Raw genomic sequence first — 16,697 nt, 5'->3', positions numbered from 1 at the left:
CAATATTTTTTCAGTTGTTCAAAATATTTTTCGAAATAGGCTAGAAAGAAATAATTGAGAAAAACACACAAATTACTATTTAAGAAACCTTATTTTTTATTATTAGTATTTTTTTAGTTGAAAAATTCCCAGACGTTCAAAAAAAATTGTAATGTTAGCTAAAAAAAATTATCATAGCGTGAACAAATTAGTCAGTCCAAATTTGTCCCGCCCTCTTTCAATCCTCCTTTCTCATACCATTTTTTCATATTATTCTGCCCTGTCCTACCCGATCCTTTCTTATCTTCACCCCCCCCCCCATTATTCCCCTAATTTTCCAAATAGGACTACTGCTCTTTCTATTTCTCCTTCCACTACTTCACTTTCCTATCCTTACTTCCCCACCTCTACTTGTCATAATTCCCTTTTCTTTTATTCTTAATTATTTTATTACCAATATGAAACTATTATAAAATATAATACAAACATAATATAAAAATAATTACTTCTTTAATTTCCCAATTCCAACTACCGCTCCTTCTATTTACCCTTTTAATACTTTTCTTTCTAGCCCTTACTTCCCTACCTCTACTTCTCGTAATTGCATTTTCCTCACTTTCTAACCATCACAATTCCACTTTGTCTCCTTTGCTACTTTATTCTACTTCATTTTTTCCCATTCCCTACTTCTCCCCTCTTGCCTTCTCTTTTCCCCTAACGAGAAAAAAGAATTGGGCCCTGAAAAAACAGAAATTAAAAAAATGTATTATTCGCCCAAGTAACAAAATTATGAAGATTAGAATTTTTCCAAATATCCAGTTTCAGTTGGGTTTCCATACGTCAGCTGTACATTCTTCCGGGAGGAGAAGTTAGGGGATCTGTGAAGTGATTATGTAAGGATAGTGAGGGATGCTGAAGTATGGAAAGTGAGGAATGAGGAAGTGTCAAAAGTAGGGGTGGTGAGGAAAAAGTAGAGAAAGTGAGGGATGTGTAAGTATGGATGGAAGGGGGAATGAGGGAGAAGTATGGGATGTATGGGGAAGTGAATTACGGAAAGTGACGAAAGAAAAGTAGGCTGGTAGGGGAGGGAGGAGTGTAAGAAAAGTTTTGAGGGGAGCAGAAGTATGGAAGGAAAGAAGGGGAAGTAGAGGAAGTAGAAAAAGTAGAAGCGGGGCAAGCAAGAGGAAGTGGAGTGGAAGTATAGAAGAGAGAAATTTTTGGACTTTTTTGGTTGACAATCCAATGAATTGGCGAAAACTTGAACTACTCTGTAAAAATTCTTTACTTTCGGAAAAAATTATAATTTTTGTTCAAAATTTCACTTCTTTGTTGAATGTTCATTTCGTTTTCGTCGAAAATTAATTTTTTTTGACTGAAAATTAAAATATTTAATGTTTAGTGAACATTTCTTTATTTGAAAATTCCTGTATCTAATTGATAATAGGGACAGTAAGAGGATGTGAGAAGGAGCGAAGGAAGGAAAGTGAGGAACGGTGAAGTATGGGAAGTGATGGATGAGAAATGTTGGGGATATGAGGGGTGAAGTAGTATAGAAGTTGCTGCGAGTGAGGAAGTAGCAAAGGAAGTGATGGGTGAGAAGGGTGGGGCAGTGTGGGGGAGTAAGGGCTGTAGGATAATGTGGAGTAGGGGGAGGGGCGGAGGAAGTATGTTAAAGGACGGGATAGGAGCTAATGTAGGGGTAGAAGATTAAGAGAGAAGAAAGTATGTATGTAAGGGAAGGGAAGTGACACGTGAGCAAGAATAGAAGGTATGGAGTGAGGGGTTGTGAAGTAGGGAGAACTAGTTGAGGGGGAAATATGAGAAGAGATAGGAGGGTGTGGAATTACTTTAGTATGGAAGGAAGAAGAAGTAGATGAAGTTGGAGAAATAGGCAAGGTAGATGTAGAGGGAGGGTGGAAAAGTAGAGGAAAGGTAGAGGCGGAATACGTAGGCCAAAGAAAGTTATAAATAAGGAAGAATGCAAGTGAGGGGGTAGAAAGGGGTGTTGAAGTAGGGAAAGGGAAGTGAGAGGTGTGGAAGTATGGGGGTGATGGGCTGAGGGCAGATGAAGTAGAGAGAGCGAGAAATAGGGAGAGTATAAGAAGGGACGGGAGGGGTATGGAAGTATGGAAATATGAAGAAGTGAAGAAGTAAAGTGAGTAAGGAAAATCGTGAAAGTACAAGCAGAGAAAGAAAGGAGAAATAAGAGGAAGTAGGGAAGATGGAGGAGGTAGAAGTAGAGGAAGAGAGAAGAAGTGGAGGAAAAGTAGAAGAGCGAGAAGGTAGGGGAATTGTGTAGGGTATAAGGAAGTATTTAAAGGTAGGGAGAGTGAGGAGGAAATAAGAGAATAGTAGGTGGAGTTGCAGTAGACTAATACAGGAAGTACAGTGAGAGATGAGAAAGTATAACAAGGGTTAGGGGGTGGAAGCATGAAAAGGTGAAAAAGTATAGAAAGAAGGAAGGTAGGGAGTAGTAGAGGTGAAAGAGGGGAAGAGAGGGTAAGTAGAGGGCATGTAGAGGTGGCAGAAGTACGGGTGGAAAAGTCAGAGATAAGAATGTATCTAAGGGGTACAAAAATGAGGGGTGAGTAGGGGAATTAAATAGACATGAATCAGAAAAATCATGAAAAATAAAGTGGGGGTAGTCAAGTGAGAGTTGAAGATCTATAGGAGTGAGGGGTTTTGGATTATGAAGTAGGGGAACTTTGTAGATGGCTAAGTATGAGGCGAGAGGGGAAATAGAGGAAGGAGAAGTATAGGGAGTGAAAGGAAGGGAATCATGGGAGAAGAGACTTGAATCTTTAGTCATTTATTCGCTGGTGACGTTCTTGAAATCAAATTTAACAATTAAATCGTATAATAAATACTTAATCTCTGTACCAAAAATCAGAATGTTATCAAAGGTCTCTTTTTTCTGATAAAATAAATTTTGGTTTATGATTTTTGCAAAATGGATTAAAACTTTGAGGAAAAAAAATGAGAAAAAAGTTTAGAGTTCTCGGTTTTAGATATCTGACAGGAATTTTGAATTTTAAAGAATGGAAAATAGTGCAAAAGGGGGAAAAGGGGGATTAGAAGAAAAAGGACGGACTCTGACCCCTATTTTAACATAAATTCAGTGAAATCTAGCTCCCACAACTGGCAAGTGTTGCAAGAGCAATAACATTGTCTGTGTTGCAAGCTCATAAAAATGATCTTGATTAGTGTGAAATGTAAAATGAAGCGGAATTTGTGTGTGTGTGTGTGTGTGTGTGTATGAGAAAAGCATATGTAATATAATATGTGTAATAGTGATAGAGGGAATGAATCAAGTAGGTACCGCATGCGCGTAGACCTTGAGCCACTATTATAATGATATCCTAGCCTATCCCGGCTTAGCAGCCTAGCCTGGCTGCACCTAGAAACCCCCTCAAGTCGTAAATAATACTGGTATGCTCGTATGCTAGGTGCATTCAAATAATTTACGATTAGCTTCGTTTACTTGTCTACCTCTACGTCTACACCATCAGCTGCAATGTTCATAATCCGCATTTATTTATTTCATGCTATTTCATAAGCTTTTTTCAGTAATTAAATATTCCTTCTATTAAACAAAATTTTTAAAATAATTTTATATATTTTCAAAAATGTTTTTTTTTACTTCATGTATTGCAGTTATTCTCGTACTTCCCAACTTCCCCTCAAGCAGTCTGGTGGTCCCTCAGTTGCGTAGGGGAAGATGGGTAGTGGGGGTAGAATGAGCAGGTATACAGTATTTAAATGGGAATCGCCCGATTATTAGATGAACCACAAATTTATCAACATTTATCCCAATATTTATTACAAAGTTCAATACTATTCTCAGAATAAGAAAATAATGTATTTAGATTTTTTTTAAGATTAATTTTCAGCTTTGAAGATTTTAAAATATGTCAAAAAAGAATCTAGACGATTTAAAAACCATTTTTTGATGTTTCAGGATTTTAAACAATTTTAAGAAAACTTTAAATTATTTCAAAACATGTTTCGAAGTTTTAGAAGTTTTGAAAAGATAAAAAAATATTTTGAAACTTGAAAAGACTTAAAACAATTAGAAACAAAATTAAGATTTGAAAGATTTTGGAATAAAATTTTGAGACTTTTTGAGACATTTGAAAGGTTTTAATACAGTGAATTTTTTTCGTATTGTTCCAGCTAGAATCGAAACGTATTTTTTAAATACTGATACTGATTTTAAAGCAAAGCTTTTCAACCTTGCAAGATTAAAAAATTTTGGACAAAATTTTAATAAGTTTGGGAGGTATTTGAATGTTTCGATAATATAGAAAAATAATTTTAAACTTAACATGATTTCAACAAATTTTAAGCAACATTTTGAAAAATCAAAAATTTCTTAAGATCTCTATAAAAATTAAATTTTTTTTTTATTTTACAAAATTTATTTTAAGAGGATATTTAAAAAGATTTCGAATTATTCCAGAAGATTTCCAAAATTATCAAAGACTTATTTGCTTGTTATCAAATTATCAAAATATAATTTTAGTTTGAGTTTAAGTTTTCATAACTTTTTTTAAACAAAGAGTTTTTTTTTAATTTTATTTTTTACCTAAAATTATTTCTCTATTTACAGCGAAGAATTACATGCGCGTAGCGCGCGATTAATTATGATGTTCAAATGAAAAAATTGTAGGTGTGTCCAACTATCTTAGCATGATGATAAAGCAGCATTCTAGCCATAAATGACACTTACCTGAAACAAAAAATATAATCTATTCAAAAATTACCAATATAATTAACAAATTAGTAAATTTTCAGATTTATTTTTGAAATTTTGTCAAAAATAATTCCTGGCCAATTTTATCGCGATTTCGCTCATGTTTTTATTTATTTTGGGAATTTTTATAACGATATTAGTCATTTTTTTTGCTACTTTAATAATTTCCCTGAAAATACTTAACTCTTACTCTCCTTTGAAATCTCTCACTCTTTTTTTATATCTCTCACTCTTCTTCGACATCTATCACTCTGCTTCCATATCTCTTACTTTACTTCGTAAATTTTTACTCTTCTCTGATACAGATCACTTTGGTTCAAAATATCTCACTCTCCTTCGTCATTTCTCACTCTTCCTGATCACCTCTCACTCTTCTTTGGAATATCTCACCTTTCTTTGTTATCTATCACTCTTCTTCGAAATATCTCACTCTTCTTTGTCATCTCTTACTATTCTTTGGTATTTTTCACTTTTATTGGACATATATCACTCTTCTTCGATATTTGTCATTCTTATTCGAAATCTTTGACTCATCCTCGTCATCTCTCACTCTTCTGTGATATCTCTCACTTTTCTTCTTTTCTTCGTAATCTCTCACTCTTTTTGATCATCTCTCATTCTTTTTTTTTGAATATCTCACTCTTTTTCGTCGTCTTTCTTTTCGAACACTTCTGACTCTTCTTTGAAATATCTTACTCTTCTTCGTTATCTAGCACTCTTTTTCTATATCTTCTACTCTTCTTTGACAACTATCACTCTACTTTCTCATCTCTCAGGGCTCATTTACAAAATACGTGATACTATCAGATGGGGGCCGGTCTTTCGAAGTATCATTCTTCATGTCAGTACTAATGGAAAAAGTATCACGCAGGGGAGGGAGCAGAAGTTCCTGAAAAATGTATCACGTATTTTGTGAATATATTCTTCTTCGATCTCTTACTCTTCTTTAACGTCTTTCACTACTCTTCGTCATCGCTCACTTTTCTTTAGTATCTCTTATTCTTCTTCGTTATCTATCCTTCTTCTTTAATATCTCTCAATCTTCTTGTAAATCTTTCACTCTTCTTCCTCATTTCTCACTCTTCTCTGATATCTCTCACTCTTCTTGGACATAGCTCACACTTCTTTCTCATCTCTCACTCTTTATGATTACCTCACACTCTTCATTAAAATATCTCACTCTTCCTTGATATCTCTCATTCTTCTCCGAAATCATTCAATCTTCTTCGTCATATGTGACTTTCTATGAAATCTTTCACTCTTTTTCAACATATCTCACTCTTCTTCGTTATTTTTCACTCTGCTTCGATATCTCTCACTCTTTTTTGAAATATCTCACTCTTCTTCGTTATTTATCAGTCTTTTTCGACGTCTCTTACTCTTCTTCAATATCTCTCACTTTTCTTTTGAATTTCTCGCTCTTCTCCGATATTTTTCACTCTTCTTCATTACATATCACTCTGCTTCCATATCTCCCACTTTTCTTCGTGATTCCTCACTGATCTCTAAAACATGTCACTCTTGTTCGAAATATCTCATTCTTCTTGGTCATCTCTTACACTTTCTAATCACGTCTCACTCTTCTTTCAAACATCTTACTTTTCTTTGTTATCTATCACTCTTCAGTCTCATTTCTCACTCTTCTTCGACATTTCTCACATTTCTTCATCATCTGTCACTCTTCTTTGATATCTCTCACTCTTTTTTTTTAATATCTCACTCTGCTTGAACACCTCTCACTCTTCTTTGAAATATCTCACTCTTCTTCGTTATCTATCAATCTTTTTCGATATCTTCTACTCTTCTTCGACATGTATCCCTCTTCTTGATTAACTCACTCTTCTCCGAAATTTCTAACTCTTCTTTGCTAACTCTCACTCTTCTTCAACATATTTCACTGTTTTTCGTCATCTCTCAATTTTCTTTGGTGTTTCTCACTCTTCTTCATCATCTGTCACTCTTCTTCGACATCTCTCACTCTTCTTTGAAATCCTCCACTTTTCTTCTACATCTCTCACTCTTTCTTAAGATATATCAATTTTCTTTGACATCTCTCTATAACTTTATAACTGGGAGGCAGTGGGAGGCGTAAAAATAGTGTTAAATTGGTAACGTTGCTTATGGACGACCCCTATTGTAAAAATGAATATTGAGAAACCTTAGGAACTAAAAAAGACTGGCTACGCGGCGAGCGAGCGAGCGAGCGGAGAGCGCATAGCACCCGGACGTTCTGGCAATTTTTCTTCTCCCTGAAACGAGGTGCACTTTTCTCGCTCCTTTCTCTCCTCGGAACCCTTGGGTGAACCCAACAAATCAAATCTCGCGCAAGACAAGGTATACCACAAAGGTATTCGCGTTGCTTCGAGGGCAAATTACGACGTCAAAAGGTAAAGAATCTCGTGGCGAACGTACCCGGCTCTCAAAGACGAAATCACCGTGGACACGCTCGTAAAGTCTCTCGAAGTCGCAGTAAATTTTTATGAGAGGTCGCCGCGTTCCTCTTTAAGAGTACGAGTAGTTAGGTACCAAGTGAAAGGAAGTACGATATAGATTGTAGAACTGTCGGATGAAAAGGAAATGAAAAACCTGTTTCATTTTCACCCAATGGAATGGCTCCTAAAATCAATTTTTTTTTGAATAATAAAAGAAGTGAACCTAGTGCTCTCAGAGTGCTAATGAAAATAAATGGTGATTAAAATAGGGTTTTTAACCCTTAAATCTTGTAACGATAAAATCATTTTTTTGTTTGACAATTCAACTTTTTTTTTGAAAACTCGCCTTTTTAAATTGAAAATTTGATTTTCGAAAATTATCTTATTTATGCAAAATTCATAATCTTGATTGAAAATTCAACCATTTGGTCAGAAACTAATATACTATGTAAGAAATTAAAAAATTTTGTTCAAGAGGCCATTTTTTGTGAAATAATATTTTTCAGTCAAAATTCACCATTTTGAGTTGAAAATTCAAATATTTTGGTAGAAAATTTAGTTCGTACCAGAAAAATTTAATTGTATTGTTTACAGTTTTTTTTAATAATTAATTTTTTAAAGGAAAAGTTAAATATTTTATTTTTAGTTGAAATTGTATTTATTTTCAGTTTAAAGTTCAACTATTTCGTTGTAAGTGAAACTACTTTGTTTACTTGAAAATTAATTGATTTTCTTCGAAAAAATTCCTTTGATTATAATTAATTTAATAATTTCAATTTTATAATAGTTATAAATTAATTTTTTCAACCAAGAAAACGAATTTTCAAAAATTAGTTAAATATTCAACCATAGAGATGAATCTTCTATTAATACAGAACAATTTAAACAGATTTGTTTAAGATTAAATCAATTAGTTGAATTAAAAAAAAAATACAATTCTTTTCAACTAAGCAGTGCAATTTTCAACTGAAAATGGAATAGTTAATTTTTCAGTTGAAAAATCGATTTTTAACTTTAAAAAACGAATTCTGAACATACTATTAAAATTTTATATAAATTAAATTATGTTTTAACAAAGTAATCAAATTTTAAATCAAGTAATTGAATTTTCAATCAAAAAAATACACATACTTAAAGAAAAAGATAAAAGAGGAATGTTCTACTGCAAACGGTTGTTAATATGCATTTTAAAAAGTTAAATTTTTAGCTAAAAAAATTAATTTTAAATACAAAAATTTTCAACAAAATGCTACAATTTTTAACCAAGAGAGAAGAATTTGGTAGGTCTTAATAATTGAATAATTTCAATTTAAAACATCCGAGAGTATATAATAAAAAATGCTTAAAAGTATACATTTTTTAAGCTGAAAGGAATTGCAACCAAGTAATTAAAAATTAAATTAATATAAACTTAAGTTTTGTTTTAATCGACTTTTCAGCATTACATGAGAAGCTTTTGAATTTAAAATTGAATTAATTGAGGAATTAATGGAATTGTAAATTAAGATAATGTAAACTGGAGATATATTTTTTATCGAATTTTGAGTCTTATATGAAGATTTTTTTAAATTGAAATTTCATTAATGGAATTATTTATTAAATTAATTGAAATTACCTTTACGACAAGAATTTCACGAATATAGTGCAGAGACTGGATCTATCGACTCTCGCTGCATTTATGCTCTTAAGTTTCCTACTCTGTCGACAGATGTCGAGTGTGATCATATTTGTGAAAAATTATTTTCTTTATTCAAATATCCTCTTATCATTTTAGATCTCTCATTAACTTTTAAACTTCCTTAAATACATAATTCGAGGGGCAAACAACTCTGTTAATCAGCTGGACCTTTCGGATATCTGAACTGGTATTCCTGTGCAATTCATGTAATCCAGAATAATCCAGAGTAATCCACTTGTAATTCAGCTTGAAACACATTTAATTCTAATAATTCACTTGAAAAGTGGGTAATCCATTTGTATTCCACATTAATCCACTTCTAATTTAGGTAATAGAATTAAAACACTTGTAATCCATAGTACTGAATCGGAGTAATCTACTTGCAATCAGGAGTGAGCAAAATTAATCCACTTTTAATCCAGCACATTCACTTGTAATCCGGCTTAATACACTCGTAAATCGAACTAATTCACTTTTGAACAGGAGCAATCCTCTTGTAATCTAGACTAATCCACTTATAATTCGGGTACTCGAAGTGAAACACTTGTAATCCAGTTTTAAAGCGGAGTAATCTACTTGTAATCAAGAATGATCAAAAGTGATCCACTTTAAGATTAGGTAATCCAGTAATAATCCAGGATAATTCATTTTTAACTCAAATTAATACACCTGTAATTCAAATTAATTTACTTGTAAACTGGAGTAACCCACTTATAATCCAGCGTAATCCACTTTTAATCAAGAGTCGTTCAATTCTAAATTAGTTAATCCAAGTAAAACACTTGTAGTCTGAAGTATTAAAGCAGAGTAATATACTCATAATCAGAAGTGAGCAAGAGTAATCCAATTATAATAGGGGAGATATACTTGTAATCCGGATTAATACACTTGTAAATTGGACTAATTCACTTTTAAATGAAAGAAATCCTCTTGTAATCTAGAGTAATTCACTTGTAACTGGGTGCTTGAAGTGAATCACTTGTAATCCAGTTCTAAAGCGGAGTAATCTACTTGTAATCAGGAATGATCAAAAGTGATCCACTTTAAGATTAGGTAATCCACTTATAATCCAGGATAATTCAATTTTAATTCAAATTAACACACCTGTAATTCAAATGAATTTACTTGTAAACGTAAGTAATCCACTTGTAATGCAGGGTAATCGACTTGTAATCCAGAGTAATTCTATTCTAACTTAGTTAATCCAAGTAAAACACTTGTAGTCTGAAGTATTAAAGCAGAGTAATATACTCATAATCAGAAGTGAGCAAGAGTAATCCAATTATAATCCAGGAGATATACTTGTAATCCGGATTAATACACTTGTAAATTGGACTAATTCACTTTTAAATGAAAGAAATCCTCTTGTAATCTAGAGTAATTCAGTTGTAACCGGGTGCTTAAAGTGAATAACTTGTAATCCAGGTCTAAAGCGGAGTAATCTACTTGTAATCAGGAATGATCAAAAGTGATCCACTTTAAGATTAGGTAATCCACTTATAATCCAGGATAATTCAATTTTAATTCAAATTAACACACCTGTAATTCAAATGAATTTAATTGTAAACGTAAGTAATCCACTTGTAATGCAGGGTAATCGACTTGTAATCCAGAGTAATTCTATTCAAACTTAGTTAATCCAAGTAAAACACTTGTAGTCTGAAGTATTAAAGCAGAGTAATATACTCATAATCAGAAGTGAGCAAGAGTAATCCAATTATAATAGGGGAGATATACTTGTAATCCGGCTTAATACACTTGTAAATCGGACTAATTCAATTTTAAATGAAAGAAATCCTCTTGTAATCTAGAGTAATTCACTTGTAACCGGGTGCTTGAAGTGAAGCACTTGTAATCCAGTTCTAAAGCGGAGTAATCTACTTGTAATCAGGAATGATCAAAAGTGATCCACTTTAAGATTAGGCAATCCACTTATAATCCAGGATAATTCAATTTTAATTCAAATTAATACACCTGTAATCCAAATTAATTTACTTGTAAACGTAAGTAATCCACTTGTAATGCAGGGTAATCGACTTGTAATCCAGAGTAATTCAATTGTAACTTAGTTAATCCAAGTAAAACACTTATAGTCGGAAGCATTAAAGTAGAGTAATATTCTCATAATCAGGATTGATCAAGCGTAATCCACTTGTAGTTTAGGTTATCCACTTATAAGCCATGGTATGCACTTGTAATCTAGCATAAGACACTCTTAATTCTAATTAAGTTGCTTGTACACTGCACTATTTCACCTGCCAGTCAGCGTCATCCACATGTAACCACAATAATCCACTTGTAATTTGGATGATCCAAGTAAAGAACTTGTAATCTGCAGTTCTAAAGCCGAGTAATATTCTCATAATTAGAAATAAATAATGAATAATTAAAAACTGGAGTAATGCAATTGTAGTTAAGGTAATCCAAGTAAAATACTTGTAACCTGCAGTTTTAAAGAAGGGTAATCTACTTATAATCAGGAGCAATCAGGGGTGATACACTTGTAATTTATGTGATCCATTTGTAATTCAGCTTATTCTGTTTGTAATCCAAGTTATTCAAAGCAATTTTGGTAATCACTTAACTAGCATGTAATTCAGAGCAATCCAGGTTTTTCGGAGGAACCTACTTGTAATTTGAAGTTATCAACAGTAATCTACTTCTAATTTAATCCAGGGTAATCCAGATAATTCGGAGTAATTTAGTTGTAGTTAGGAAGGATTAAAAGGGACCCAGTTGTAAATAAATTAGTCCACTTATAATCCATAATAATCCCCTTATAATCTAAGTGATCCAAAGTAATTTTGGTAATCCACTAACTAACTTGTAATCTAGAGAAATCCACATCATTTGGTGTAATTTACATAGATCAACCAAATAGTTTTTAACTTTTCATTGCAATTTTTTTTAATAACACAAAACTTAATTGTTGCATTATTGGTTCAAAATTTATATTGTTTATTCAAAAATGGAATTCAAAAATGCATTTTTTGGTTCAAAATTTGACTAAAATCTAGAAAATCGTTTTTATTTTTTGTATTCAAATTTTAATATTCTGTTAAACAATTTTTTATAAGAATTAATTTTTTATCAAAAACCGTTGCGATTTTATCAAATTTCAACTGATTCATTAAAAGTTGAACTACTCTGTTAAAAATGCATCTTTTTTATTGCCGACTCATAACTTTAGTTGAATAATCATCCCATTGGTTCACCATTTAATGTCTTTTTTTTTAAATGCATACTTTTAGTTGCAAGTTCAAAACTTTCTTAGAAAGTTAATCTTCTTTGTTTAAACAAAAAATACATTTTTGTGGTCCATGACTCATCATTTTAGTGGAAAATTCATCACTTTAGTTAAAAATCTAACTATTTTATTGAAAATTCATTTTGTTTTTAGCAAATGATTTGCTTTAAATGAAAATTTATCTGTTTCATTTTTAGTTTGAAGCTTATATTTTTAAGTCAAAAATGTAACTGGTTGGTTTAAAATGGCTGTTTTTAGTGGAACATTTATGAATTTTCTTGAGAATTCGCCTTTTTCAGGCTTAAAAGTAAGTTTTAACGGAAAATATAACTGTCCCGACTTCGTTTGAAAATGTTTCTTGTTTATTTAAAAATAAAACTTCTTGGTTAAAAATTTGTCTCTTTTTCAATTGATTTGTTTTTTATTTAAAACTAAAATCTTCTATAGCTGAGAATGCATTTTGGAATTCAATCTGAATAACTTTAAATTTTAGAGATTTCGAGTCTAAATATATTGCATTTACAAACAAGTTTAATTTTAAACTGAAACAGACTTTATACCAAAGGAGAAACATTGTCAACAAAATATCTAATTTTTTTCAACCAAACAGTTGCATTTTTAAGCGAAAAAGATGAGTTTTAAAAAAATTGATATTTGATTCTGAAAAAAGCTCATTTTCAATCAAGAAAGATAAATTAAATTTCAAGAAATATGACTTTTCTATCATAAAAGATAAATTTTTAACCAAATAGTTAAATATTTGTCCCAGACGCTGAATTTTCCACCAAGGAAATTAGACTTAAAAAAGACGAATTTCTAATAAATTACATGAACTTTACTCAAAATGAATCAACATTTAAAAAATTGCTGAATTTTTAAAACAAAAGGGTAATTTATCAAAAAAAAACTAAAAATATTAATTTTTATCGAAAATGGAATGATTACATTTTTACTTAAAAAAATTCAATGTCTAAGAAAAATAAGGCAACAAAATAGTTAAATCATTAACCAAAACACATTAATTTGAAACCTTGAAGTATCATTTTTAACAAGAAAGGATGAACTTCAAACTGGAAAATATAAATTTTCAATTATAAACATCAATTTTCAATTAAAACGATCAATTTTCACATAAAGTGGAATAATTAACTTTTTATTTTAAAAAACTAATTTTCAACAAAATAGTTAAATCATCAACCAAAATAGATTAATTTGCAACCAAACATTATCACTTGTCATAAATAATATGAATTATCAACTAGAGAATATCAGTTTTTGATTAGAAACATCAATTTTCAATTAAAAATAAAAGTTTGCATCCAAAATGTAATTATTAGATTTTTCGTTTAAAAAATTAACTCAGAACCAAATAAAAAGAATTTTCAACAAAATAGTTCAATTATATCCACCAATGTAGATTAATTTCCAACCATAAAGTATCGTTTTAGAAATATAAATGTTCATCCAAAATGGGATAATTACATTTTTATTAAAAAAAATTAATTCTCAAACCAAAAAAAAAGACTAATTTTCAGCCAAGGAATATCAATTTTCAAGTAGAAACATCAATTTTGGATTAAAAATATAAATTTTCTTCCAAACAGGTTTATTTTTCGCCAAAAAAATAAGAATTTCTAACAAATTACCTAAATGTTCATCTATATAGTTCAATTATTATCTAATAATATATATGTTATTCCAAAATAGAACAATCACACTTTTAGTTAAAAAAACGAAATCTCAACAAAAAACAATTAATTTTCAACAAAAAATTTTAAATTATCAATCAAAATATATTAATTTCGAACCAAACAGCATGAATTTTAATTTGAAATTAGGGAATATCAATTTACAATTTAAAACATTAATTTTCAATAAAAAATATATATTAAGTATGAATATAAATAAACTAGTTAAATTTGTTACTAATGAGATGAATTTTCAACTAGAAAATTAATTGTTAACCAGAGCACATTACTCTTAAACAAAAAAGTTGCATGTTCAAAAAAATGATTATATTCTAAACAAAATTGTACAATTTGGTTCGAAACGAAAGAAATTATGAAACACAAATATTTCTTGAAAATTAGGGGGAAAAGGTAAATTAAAAAAAAATGGTAAAAAAGTATAATAAGGAAATAAAGAAAAGAGTAAAGTCTGATAAATGAATGTGATTGTGAAATTTAATAAATGATTAAATGTGCCTTTGCAGGACCATCTTTCATCATTTTTGTTAATTTCGTAACGTTGCTTTCATTGAACCCTCCCCACTCCTCTATTACCAACCGTACTTTTTTCATCCCTCTATCTCTCCTCAAAAGCAATTTTGTTGCAAAATTTTTTTTTTGAAAGTTTATGTCGTTTTAAATAATGAACATCCAAATATTAAAGCGAGACATTAAGCCATAGACCCTGTATTGTTCTCTAGCGTTCGGTTCTTTTACCTTCTCAGAAATTCGATTGTTGGTCAATCGAAAAAAAAACAAACAAAAAAGTAACAATAACTAGTTCGTATTCAGTAGTACAAATAATGAAATCAATGCAATTTTTTTCCGTTCTTACACTAAACAAGAGAGGAAACATAACTAAATTTTAAAATCAGTTTGTTAGCAAATTACCTGAAACAAAATTCAATCCACAGTCTTGTTTGCGCATTGGACACTCTGATTAAACATTAGTAAAAATTTGAAATAACCTTTTCCTGAAAAATAAAACAAGAAATTATAGAGATTCTATTTTTCGACAAGACTTTCCGATTGGAATTGAACTTGAGGGAGCTCCTCTGAGATAGAATGGAATTGCAGCTCATTAAGTATTGTCTTAGCAGAAACGATGACTTATGCAACAGTCTTATCTAGCATTATACAGTACATGTACAATTCATGTCTATGGATGCATGACCACAAGAAAGGCACTCTTGTGCTCTTTTTTTTTGCAAATCAGCAAATCAGCTTTGAGAGTCAACCTTGTCATTGTGACCTCTCGTTGTTGGACCTATACTAATACCATGTACATTGTATCGATTCGCGACTGGTATTCCAAGTCGTGAGCCCTTTCCTTGTTCAAATGCAAGGAGAATAAATATTGTAAGCTGTCTGTAGATACCAGCAAATTACTTCAATCACTGGCAAAACAGAACTAAAATAAAGAATTGGTTAGGGGCAATAAGAGCCTACTTGTATTTTCAAAAGTCACTTGTTTCTCCTTTTTTGCATATAAATTCATTCTGAAACAAATTAAAAAAGGAGTGACTTCTAAAAATGGATCAAAGCTGTTACTACATCCAACTGCTCAATTGCATTTTTATTTGAGAGATCTTTACATATAATAAAGTGGACATTTCATTTTCTTGAATTTATGATTTTGTTTTTATCAATTGAAAACCCATTGCTGACAAAATTTTAGACAATCGCTATAAATAAATAATCAAAAATATTTAAATAAAGCAGCAGTTCAGATTTCTCATGCAAAGAGTTTTTATAAAACATCAATTTCGTACATCTTTTGAATATGTTCCAAGTTTCTTTGTCAAGTGGGCTTTTGTGGTACATTGATGCCTTCACATCGAATCGGGTTTCTTAACTTAAACAACAAGTTCTGTAAGAACTTAAAATTTCTGTCCGTGTGGGTGAGAAATGAAAATTAAATGAAAAATTAAATGACCAACATTCTTCTTGGAGGAGAGTACGAGGAACTATCATGCCTTCATCGCTTGGACATGGACATGTGATCCGCTCGCATTACCTGATTCCAACTCGGCGCTTTTCTATCAGAGTTATTATATATTTTTCATACGCCATTCAAATATGCGAATTGAGTCGCCATTTCTTCCTTCCTGCCTTTTAACTGATGCAATATCCAGTTCTAAGCTTGAAGAAAATGCTGATTCCGAAATTATGTGCTCTTGGAATTTAGACGATTTCAATTTATCAAACTGAATTTTTCAATTTAGGATTGGGAACGTCTGCTAATTAAGCACGGTCAAAACTGGAGGTTTCTTTTTGTTCAAGTTTAAATTTGTATGGGAAAGCACATAAAACCTGGCGCCCTCTATAAGGCTTACTTTTTGCTGCATCATCCTTGGAACCAAAAATCGGTTCTAATCTCTCAGAGAAAAAGTTGTTTTGAAGAAAAACTGTTTTGTTTTGAACTAGTTAAATATCTCTTTTTATTAAACAAAATTAAGGTTATTGGTAGAGCAGGTCCCCTTATCAGAAGTAAAAATATATCAAATAAAGCTAAAATGGCAATACATAATTCTATATTTGTACCGACTGTACCATACGGTAGCAAGACATGGACTTATCAAGAAAAAGATAAGAGTAAAATTAACGCAATTGACATGAGATTCATGCCCATAATAAGCGGGAAATCCCTAATGGACAAAGTAAGTAACGAGATAATTCTAAAAGAATGTGGTGCAGAAGAGACGCTAGTAGACACATGGGAAAGAAATCGGTTACGATGGTTCGGACATGTTGTGATAATGCCAAATGAACGACTAAGGAAACAAGTGTATCAAGGTAAAGTAAATGGCAACGTGCCCAGAGGTAGACCGCGGAAAGAATGGTTAGAATGAGTGAATGAGACCCTACTTAGAAGAGACAT

General features: G+C 31.3%; 1 protein-coding gene across 1 annotated transcript in view; it reads right to left on the bottom strand.

The window, feature by feature from the left end:
• The window catches only part of LOC117174225, a 382,349-nt gene that overhangs the window by 311,556 nt on the left and 54,096 nt on the right, over positions 1-16,697 (bottom strand). The window lies entirely within an intron of this gene.

This window comes from Belonocnema kinseyi, chromosome 6 (assembly GCF_010883055.1).
Source record: "Belonocnema kinseyi isolate 2016_QV_RU_SX_M_011 chromosome 6, B_treatae_v1, whole genome shotgun sequence".
NCBI classification, from domain to species: domain Eukaryota; kingdom Metazoa; phylum Arthropoda; class Insecta; order Hymenoptera; family Cynipidae; genus Belonocnema; species Belonocnema kinseyi.
This window is presented reverse-complemented; position numbering and strand designations above follow the sequence as displayed.